Source organism: Adiantum capillus-veneris, chromosome 7 (genome assembly GCF_014529385.1).
Source record: "Adiantum capillus-veneris isolate H3 chromosome 7, ASM1452938v2, whole genome shotgun sequence".
Taxonomy (NCBI): Eukaryota; Viridiplantae; Streptophyta; class Polypodiopsida; order Polypodiales; family Pteridaceae; genus Adiantum; species Adiantum capillus-veneris.
In genome coordinates, this window is record NC_140937.1 from 24,933,047 (window position 1) to 24,944,309 (window position 11,263).

Here is an 11,263-nt window from a genome sequence, read left to right on the forward strand (position 1 = left end):
TATAATTCCGCTTGCTGAAACAATGACTTTGCCTTGCAGATTCAAATCCAGATGCTCTACAACATGGACATAACAAGCTTCAATTCAATAGCTTCCGAGGACGGAATCTACATCAGGAAGGGGGGCATGTTAACCCTCGTGGCTCACGGACACCCTATCGCCTACGACGGATGCCGTATTATTTATTTAGTAGAGTCAGACACCAGGCTTGTCGGTCCAATAGGAAAAGGGTAGAGTGATCGCCGATGAGAGGCACACTCTAACTAGAACATGCAAGGGTTAGTTGGCTAAGCATGGGCGCCCAAATGTGAATGGGGCGAGCTCATATAAAAGTCACCTAAACCTAAAATTGACCTATTCTCTCAGTGTGCAATAGAAGGAGTGCTCTCGCCCTATCTCCATCCCCATCTCCATTGTGTGCTCACAGGTGTGTGTGTGTGTGTGTGTGTGTGCTTGAGGGAGAGAGGGAGAGAGAGTGTGTGTGATCGAGCATTGCGATGGCACCTACGGCGGCGAGGCGGTTGAGCGTAGTACGGCGGCGGCTTCCTCTTCTTCACGGCGAGGAATCCTTCACGGCGACAAGCGCAGGGAGGTGAGTGACACACCCCTGCTCTCTGTGAGCTTGCTAGGCCTGCTAGTTGTGTGCTTGTAGCCTTCGTGGCTCGCACACGATGCTCGGGAAGTCCCTAGCTCCGACACGTGCGGCAGACGCGCACACAAGGTACTGGGCTAAAGGAATATCGTTTGTTGTTTTTGCATTGCCGGCCCCATACATTAAACATAACAATGTCAAAGCATCCCATAGCCATTTACTAAAGGAAGTATTTGTCTGGCCATCCACGTTTCCTTTGTCGGTCTCAGGGTAAGTTCATAAGCATTTATTTATAATATTTGATTAATGACTACAATCTCCATTCCCAAATTGGATTGTATACACTCGATACTCCCAACAGGCGAGGGTTTATGCTCAGGTGGTCTAAACTCGAGGTTCCCAGCAGCATAATGATACCAAGATCAAAAGGTTTTTGGTACACTAAAATCCGTAGACATCAACCTTTTCTTCTCTTCCCTGTTATGTGTGGCAGTGACAAGTCTTTGCACTTCCACTCCAATTTGGAAATGCTCCTCCACCATAAGGCAGGAGAGTATATCCACCCATATTCCTCGAGGCAAGATGTCAGTCATCGACACATACACCCCATCACTCAAGTTAGTTAGAATGATAAAACCAAGATTCAATCTCAAATATTATATCCTCAAAACAGTGTGCTATATCAAAATCAAACTTTTATAACCGCAGAAGATAAAAAAGACACATAGTGTTTTTAGGGAGATACATAAATACAAAAGGGTCTTATGAACCAATTCTTGGTTCCTACAACCAAGGTTCTATCCCTATATTTATTCACATCTCGGGTGTCAAAGTTTAGAACTTCAAGTTGTGCACTAAAAGTCACGTCTTTATTTTTGTACCATTCTTTTCCCCGTGATACATCCTTGGGTGATAACCCGTTAAAGCAGTTTACATGAGCACATCGTTCATTTACATCATTTCTGTAGAAATATGTACTTGAGTTCACTGCCATTGGTTGTGCTTGGGCAAAGTCACCAATGCACCTTGGTTTCTTGATAATGGTGACATTGTAAGGGTTGTATTTGAGAATAGGTCCATAGACTATATTAAACCAATCCTGGGGTACATAATAGAATTGGTTGCCACCACTTGACTTCTTCCATACTCTGATTATGACCTTCTCACAGAAGCCGTATCTTTGGTTTAGCATAAGGCCCTTGTTACTAAGTATGAGTTCACGACTTGGTATGTCCAAAAGAGAGCATAAGTTAAGATAAAGAACATATCCTTGCACTTTGACATTGCCTTCTTGGATCTTTTCCTTTACCCAAAATTGTGGGTTGGTCATAAACCTATTAGGAACTTGTGTTTAATTTTTAGGCTAAGCTTCAACATATAACTCCCATGCTACATAAGTGTTGGGTACAAGGTAATATCTAGTCTCCTTTGAAACTAGAACCACTTCAATTTTCCAATGAAGACCGAATTCAACCGTATAATTGAAAAAGACTCTTTGTGCAAAGTCACTCGAGAGTTCATCTAGACACTTAAGAAGATCCATTTAAAACAAGACAATGAGAGAGAGAAAACTTAGTACACATTTGAACCAAACTCTACGCTTCTTTTATTCTCATTAAAATTTGATTTTTATGATTTCATTACAATATTATGGGTGTCTTGTAGCTAATTCTCTAAATATTCTTTTAACTCTCATGACAGGGTATTCTCTCAGACCTCCCACGTGACAACGTGGTATGTAGTTATTCTCTAGCTTTTCTTTTCCTCCTATGAAAGCTACAAGAGCTTCAAACTTCTTAGTAACTTTGGCAATCCTTAACATTTGGGAGCGCATTGCCAAGTAGTAGAACATGTCTTCTAGGCCTAACCATATTCTGAGTTGAAGTAGTCTGAGGTTAGCAAACCAATCTCTTGGACTGTCATCAATATAGATGAAGAATTGACGGAAGGGTTCTTGGTGACGGATAAGGTAACGATTGTCAACATTCTTCCAACAAGTTGTGCTTCCTGGCATGTCAAAGACTTTGGTATTGATTTCTAAGTAAAAGAGTTCACTCTTCCAACAAGTTGTGCTTCCTTGCATGCCAAAGACTTTGGTCCTGATTTCTAAGTAAAAGAGTTCACGTTCATCCTGGACAACCGTGTCATGATATTGTTGAGCACTATGGCCAAAACCTCATTCTCCTGGCTAAAGCATTCATACGTCACTCTAGGAGCCATTTGTTACTACAAAACAAAAATTAAAAAAAAAATTACAACGACGTTGTTTGAACATTTCAACCATAACTCAAACCAAACACTTCCACTCAAGAAGACAAGTCAAACAAGTATCACCAACCAATGTCACTTATAGATGCATCATGAATACAATATCTTTTCTCAAACAACATGCATGAATGCGTGCATGATGCATAACTAACCTGACTGGTAGCAGGCTTTAGGCTATCCCCATAACCTTAAGCATTGGCTCTGATACCAGGTGAGAGATACCCCTCCCCAGGGATCTATGCACAAAAATATACAATTTACACTTTTATAAAATTTTCAATATACATCAGAGTTGCGGAAGCATTTGCATAGGGGAGGAGTTCTCAGCGAGACCGACCAAGCATGGAGTTTAGGCAATGAGCCAAACTGCATCTAGAGGTACCTAGTGAGTAATGCTACCCCTGAATGGGTGTTATGAATGAAAGCGTACTCAAGAAAAAATACAACATTGTGGAGGGTGAATATATGTGTACACCATGTTATGAGAAGAGAGAGAGAGAATATAGTGGAGGGTGAAATAGAGTGCATAGAGACATGAGAAAATGACAACAGGGAATCTTTAAATTCCCTGTCTAAATGAAATAGGCAACCATATAGTAATGCAATGACAAAATCTGGGTATACCATAACATCAAAAATTTTATGACAAAAAAACTAGCAGAGCACCAGACCCTGTGTAGGGATCGACCGGTCCACCCATCCACTTTTTCTCTACTACGGACATAGAGAATTTCACTTCGTCGGGAGCGAGCCAGAACACCTTCAACCTACTTGAGCCAGACATAGGTTGGGTGTCCAAAAAACAATCAACCGAGCAGATAAAATCACCCATGACGAGCTCCACAACTCCGACAAAGCAAGAAAGGGGCATCACCAAAGACCAAGTGGGTGTGGGTGCCAAAGAAGCAACTTGAAGCAAAGCGGTGAACCAAGCCAGTATACAAGTGGATACCAAAGGCTCATCCAAACCCAAAGAAATCAAACAAATTGGTTTACCATTGGGTGCAAAAGCTTCAACAATCACAAAACCAATACCATCTCTCTACAAAATAATCCAGCAAAAAGAAATGGTTGTTTGCCAAGGACTATCAAAGAACAAGCACAATTGCTCCAAGATCTACTCTTGAAGAGATTTAACCACACGGAAGCTTTGCCATTAGAAACCCTTGAGCACTCCATTTGAAACCTTCCTCTTGCACAACATTGTGTTTTGAATTGCATTGACCTCACAAACATGGTAGAGCCAATCACGGTTGTGAATAGACATGACTTATCAACCCATGCATTGTACTCCCTGGGCTACACATTGTTGTCCCAAAGGACTCCAATTAGGCGGGGGGGGGGGGGGGAGGCATTCTCAATGCGGACACAAAAGAATGATATCGGCTAGAAAAAGGGCAATGTTTGAAGTAGTTGTATGTTAAGGTGTGATAAATTTTTTCCAACTCCATGAGAAATGCCCTTATAAGTAAAGGAAATGGGGATAACGTACTATGATAACCCCTAGGTGTATGTATATAGTGTAAATATCATCAAAAAAGCTAAAAATAGTACAATTTTCTTTTTGTTTATTTTTTGGCCAAAAAAGTGATCAAAATGGAGAAATCCATGAAAACATGGCCGAATATAGTGTTTATGTGTGTTGAGAAATTTTTGGAATTGGTTTTCTATTTTTTAGATCATTTTTGTGATTTTATTTTAGTTTTATTAATAAAAAGGATCAAACATAGAAAATAAATAGCAATCAAACTCAGATGAAGAAATGGAAGATATCTTGGTGATTAGAAAGAAGAGACAAATGAGCATGTCAAATCTTGTCCAATTCTGACGACAATGACGGGAGGCCTAAATTGGACCCACAAAGTTTGATTTTAGCAGAATTTTTAGAAATGAGGCAATCAGAGTCCAAGTGAAGAAATTTCTGAAAGGGAAGTATACTTCACAATCTAGTAGGACTAACCGGGGGGTTTGAGAGAAAATGAGTCGGGAAGCCATGGTTCACCCAATGTGGGCTACATCAACGGGAAAGCAGCCGCTCAATGGCTTTATTACTTCAAACAAGAAGTAGGGTACAAAGGGATTATACCCTTAATAGAGCTCCCATCTTGCTTCACTCTCACCACCTCACATCAACTTCATAATGCACCAGAATGCATTTTGTGTGTGGAAGAGGCCTCCTTTTATAGGCCAAAAGGGTTGCCCTCTCTCATGAGAGGCAAACGTGTGTAGCCGCCCTTGTGTAGACAAGTCCAATTTGGACTCTCCAATGCGTCCATGTGTGGCCGCCCTTGAGAAGACAAGTCTGCCTTGAAATCGGCCACCGGCTATTGAATTTGGCCATCGGCCACCAGCCACAAATGACTTTCAACCACCGGCCACCGGCCATTTACTACCGGCCACCGGCCAACCGAACGATCGTTTTTCGACCACTTTTCGACCGCCGCCCGACCATAATATTTCGATGAAAAGAAATCTCTAGCACCAATTTTTTGTTTTCCAGTGAGTGATTTTTCTTCACACACGATAATTTCTCCTCATGACGGGGGCCTTACATATGAGCATTTTTAATACAAAAAGTTACAAGGGGTAAATCAAGCTCCATACTTAACAATCTCCCACTTGGAGACTGATCTCCACACCAAACATGTGATTGCTTTCCATCCTGACTTCTTATCTTTGAATGTCGATTGAAGATGAGAAAAAGCTCAACTTCTCCTTGTTGTGACTATCTTTGTAAACATGTCTGCAGGATTTTCACTTGTGTGCACCTTTCCTAGCTTTAGTTGTCCCTCTTCCAAAACAGTGCGTATGAAGTGATATCTTACCTCAATGTGCTTTGTCCTGGAGTATATTCTTTGCAAGATGAGTGGTGCTTTAATTGTCACTGTACAAGACACAATTGTCTTGCTTGTATCCAAGATCCTCCAAGAATCTGTGAAGCCACAAAATCTCTTTGCTTGCTTTTGTCATTGCTACATATTTGGCTTCCGTGGTAGAAAGTGAGACCACTTTTTGCACCTTTGAAGCCCAACTTAATGTTGTGCCTCCAACTGTGAATACATAGCCAATAGTGTTCCTTTGAGTATCTTTGTCACCTGCCATATCTGGATCAGCATACCCTTGCAAGAAAATATTAGTGCCTCCAAAATACAAAGCATTTTTTTTGTCCCTTTTAGATACCTAGGTATCCACTTCACAGCTTTCCAATGCTCTTTACCTAGATTGTTCGTGAATCTAGCTTACAACTCTCACTGCATGTGCAATGTCTGGCCTTGTCGAGACCATAGCATACATTAGAATGGAACTTTAGACATATAGGCTATCTCCTCTTGTGTCTTTGGACACATATCCTTGGTTAGTTTAAAGTGACTAACCAAAGGTGTAGAAACCGGTTTTTCATCTTGCATTGCAAATCTTTCTAGGACCTTCTTAATGTAATCCTCTTGAGTTAGTTTTACTGTCTTCTTCGTCATGTCCCTTGATATCTTCATACCAAGTATCCGCTTTGCAGCACCTCAATCTCTCATTGAAAAATATTTAGACACCTCCTCTGTAATGGAAATGGCCTATGAACTTTGAGAGTAGCAGAATTAGGAAAATTAGAGAAAGCACTTTTGTGCGATTAATTTGAGAGCATAGAGGGTGAACTTAATTGCCGGTAGCAACATAAACATAGTACTTAGTTAAATTGGCATGAACAATACTTTTGCAAGAGAGAGAGTTTAGAGAACGTGACAACAATTGAGGATCGGATTTATGTGGAGCCGGTCCCCCCTCCAATAGACATTTGTATCATAGATTCTCAATCGAGAGAGACTTGGTACAATACAATCTTTGTGTTCCTTGTGACCTAGGTGATGCAATGAAGATGGAAAGTTTCATGCATCAAGAGCATAACATAAACTTTGCAAAAAGAATTAACTATACCAAGCCTCAATCCCAAGGCTTCAAACACCTTCGAAGGTGGAGAGAGCTAGCGGGGAATGAGGGTAGGGAAGAGGAAGAAGAAATATTCCATAGGAGAAATAAGTAGTTCCTCACTTATCACCACTCTTCTTGTTAGCATACATAATAGCATAGTAATGAAGATGGAGAAGATGGCAAGCTTAAGTATTGAAGCATGGCTCTTGGTTGGATTTGCATTCCATAGCCAAGAGTGTTGGTGTAGGCTCTCAACTTCTCTACTAGCTTGGAGAAGAAAATGGAGCTCTTGCACTTTGCACTTCACACAATGAGAGTGTATGTGAGTGTGTGTGGGAGAGTATACCCCCCAAGCAACCCCCCTTCTTGCTTTGGTCGACCCCCCCTTGTAGCTCGTGCTTGAAGCTCATTGGACCTTCCCAAGCCTAGCGAATCACATACAAGAAGCATATCAAGCAACAAGGGTAGGCTTGGGACAAGTGTCTCCCTTTCCACTTTGAGGGAGAGGACTTGATAAATGCTAAAACAATTAATTAAATTAACTAATTTATCATTGGACCCCTTGGGAGGCCAACCAATAGGCTTTAGGCACACCATGAGGGCAACATGGGTAGGGGATTGACATGTGTCCTTGCTACCTCTTGAGGCTTGGGCTTTCTTTGTGTGTGTGTGTGTGTGTGTGTGTGTGTGTGTGTGTGTGTGTGTGTGTGTGTGTGTGTGTGTGTGTCTCTCTCATCCCCCTAGCTTTAGGGCTCACCCCCTCTTGAGTAGGGATTGGATTTGACTTTTAGAACACCTTACCCTCAAGCACCTTCGTCAACAAGCATGACAAAGCACCTCAAGCTTGGGTACTGTTCCCACAAGCACCTCAAGCTCCCTAGTCAACAAGCACCTCAAGCATCTTAGTCAGCAAGCACGACAAGCACCTGAAGCACCTTAGCCATCAAGCATGACAAGCACCTCAAGAACCTTAGCTAGCAAGCACGACAAGCACCTCAAGCTTGGTCCGGGTTCCCACCTCAAGCTCAGCCCTAGCTTACCTAAGGTCAAAGGACTTTTAACACTAATCTTTGGAGGTCTTCAATGAAGCTAGCCTTAAGGTATTCAAGTTCCATTGGCTAGCCTTGCTCTTTGACATACCATCTCTCATTTGGACCCCTTTACCATTGGCCACGTGTTGAGATAGATCTGTAAGCACATGTCTATATTCTAACCCTTGTTCCAGTTTATTCTCCCACATTAAATGATCAGTTTAATATGAAAAAATCATTTGGGTTGGTTAGATATTAGATTTTATGACATTACCTCTCTCTTAAAATCATACTCGTCCTCGACTATGAGGTAGAAGAGATAAAGCATTAGTCATTAGTCAATGTTTCTTAGCGGGTAGAGGATCCCTTTTTACCCTACAACATCTTTCCAAGATGGATAACTAGTCCATTTGGTGCTTGGGAGACATAGCTGCCACAAGCATGTCTACTCTTTAGTCCATTTTATTCTCTCATGTAGAGTGACAAATTCTACTTGGTGTTTGAGAGAAGTCATCATCACAAACATGATTCTAAGTATGCATACTACTTAAATTTGTGCACAATAAAAAGAGAACTAGTCTTATAAGACCAAAAAAATGGTCATTTAAAAGAAATTTGTACTTTTGCTTACTCTAGTGTAGTGTTGTAAGCATTGACAAGGTTCATACTATCCTTAAGGTGTATTCCTTGCATTCATCTAGCATCTTCAAAAGGATAATTTTTGAACTTAATAAGATACCTTTGGATGATCTTACCATGTTGTAGTACCTTGTCTTCATGCAAAAGGATAGCTTTGAGTTGCAGCACCTCTTCTTGGTCTTTGATTTTGGGAGGGTCTTCAATAATGGGTTCACTTGGTGGCTCTCCTTTGTAGGGCTTAAGTTGGCTCACAGGAAAAGCATTGTGTATGAGCCAATGGTTGGGCAGCTTTAGTTGATAAGCCATCTCATTGATTGGCTTCAAGCTTTGAAAAGGACCATAGTATCTTTTTTCTAGTTTAGCATAATACTTTTGATGGCTCGTAGGATTTTTGCCCGTTGTTTGTCTCAATCGAGCCTTGGAAAACTTAAGTAAGACCCAATCATTTTCTTTAAACGTTAAGGCCCTTTTGTGATTGTCATAGTTGTAGCTTTTTTCCTTTGTTGAGAGATGGATATAGCCTCCTTAATCTTTTGAAAAGATTCTTGTAGGTCACGGCTATACTCATCAGCAAAGCGAAGATCTTCCCATGTACTTTAAGTAGCACGGGACTTTTAGGTCTTCCCTCGATGATTTCAAAGGGTGCTTTTTCCATAGAAGTATGTACATTATTATTGTACGCATACTCTACAAGAGGTAAGTACTTTTTTCATTGTGATCGTTGATCTACTTTTGTAACATAAGTCTTTAGTAGATCGAGTATCTAAGATTGGCTATCTCACTTTGGCCATCCGTTTGTGGGTGATAGGCCAAAGAGAAATTCGATCTTATACCTAGATTTTCAAAGAGACCTTTCCAAAAATTACTGGTCATTCTAGGATCTCTATCTGACACAATGGATGTTGGCAATCCATGGTGTTTGAAAATCTAAGACATGAAGAGAGTTGCCATTTGGTGTGCCTTAATAGTCTTTTTGATAGGAAAAAAGTGTGCTTGCTTGCTAAACCTTTCAACTATATTCCCGTATTCCCATGGATAAACTTGGATAATCCAAAGATGAAATCCATGGCTATACTCTCCCATGATCCCTCTATCATACTTGTTCTTTTGGCATACTACATATTTTTGAACATACTCTTGTATGTCCACTTTCATGGTAGGCCAATAGAAGTACGTTTCTACTCCTTGAAGAGTAGGTTGAATGCCTCTATGCCCTGCATAGGGAGGAGCATGGGATTCATACATGACTTTCTCACAAAGGGAGTGGGTAACTGATAGCCTATTTCCATGGAGAAGATAACCATCCTGCAAGGTGAATGGTTCCTCCTTCTTCCCCATAGCAAGGGCTGACATTATGTCTCTAAAGTCAGGGTTAGTGGCATACTCATCTATCATAGAAGATAGATCATTGTGAGTTGCTATAGACACCGCATTAACTTCTGATCATCGTGAAAGTGCATCAGTCACTTGATTGTACTTACCAACAATGTGAGAAATATGAAAATAGAATTTCAAAAGAAAATTCTCCCACCTCATTTGTTTGTCAAAAAGCTTTGTTTGCGTCATGAAGTACTTGAGAGTTTGATGGTATGTTCGTAAAATGAATGGAGTCCCAGTGCTTCCATATGTCTAGGGCATGTAGAACAACTAAAAGCTCTTTCTCATAAATAACTAAGACTCGTTCATCCGTATTGAGCCTTCGGCTCTCATATGCTATGACATGCCTTTCTTGAAGCCAGACTGCTCCAAGGCAATCACCACAAGCATCACATTGGACCTCAAATGGCTTTGAGAGATCCGAAAGCATGAGGAATGGTTGGGAGGTAAGCTTCTCTTTGAGCTTATCAAAAGCACTTTTCTCCTTAGCATTCCATGAATACTTAATGTTCTTCTTTGTTAAGTCATGTAATGGTCGTGCTATTTGAGAAAATTTTGCTATGAAGCGTCTATAGTATGCACACATACCAATAAAGCTTCTTAGTTCATGTAGATTCCTTGGATTAGGCCATGCTTTTATTACCTCTAACTTTGATGGATCCATATGGATACCATCTTGAGAGATAATATGACCTAATTATTGAATCTCTTGAAGGAAAAATTCGCTTTTCTTTTGGTTGATAAAAAGCTTGTTCTCCCTCAATGCTTGCAAAATCACTTAGAGATGTTGCTTGTGTTTCTCCAAGGACTTGGACTAGATGATGGTATCATCAACGAATTTACGGTAGGGTCTAAATATTTTCTCCATTAACATGGATGGTGCATTAGTCAAGCCAAAAGGCATGACTAGATAGTCATAAAGGCCAAACGTTGTACGAAACGTGGTCTTTAGGATATCTTCATCCACTATCCTTATTTGATGATAGCCACTTTTAAGGTCAATCCTACTGAAGTAGGTAGAGCCTTGTAGCTTATCAAACAGATCTTCTACTCGAGGCATGGGAAATCTATTTTTTGATAGTGATATGGTTTAGTGCTTGATAGTCCACACACGTACGGTATGTACCATCTTTCTTTTGCACTAAAAGGCCTGGAGAACAAAAGGGAGAGGAGCTAGGGCTCACCATCCCTTTGTCTACCAATTCTTATACTTGCCTCATGATCTCCTCTTGTTGACCTTGGGAAATTCGATAAGGAGACTTGTTAGGTGGTGAGCTTCCTGGTAGGAGCTCAATTCGATGGTCATCATCCCCTCTTTAGGAGGTAAGCCATAGAGACATCATCGATGAACACATCTTGGAATCCTTTCAGAAAATTAGACAAGTCTAACTCTTCTTGATTCCTACCATTTACATTTGATGAAACATTAGGATAT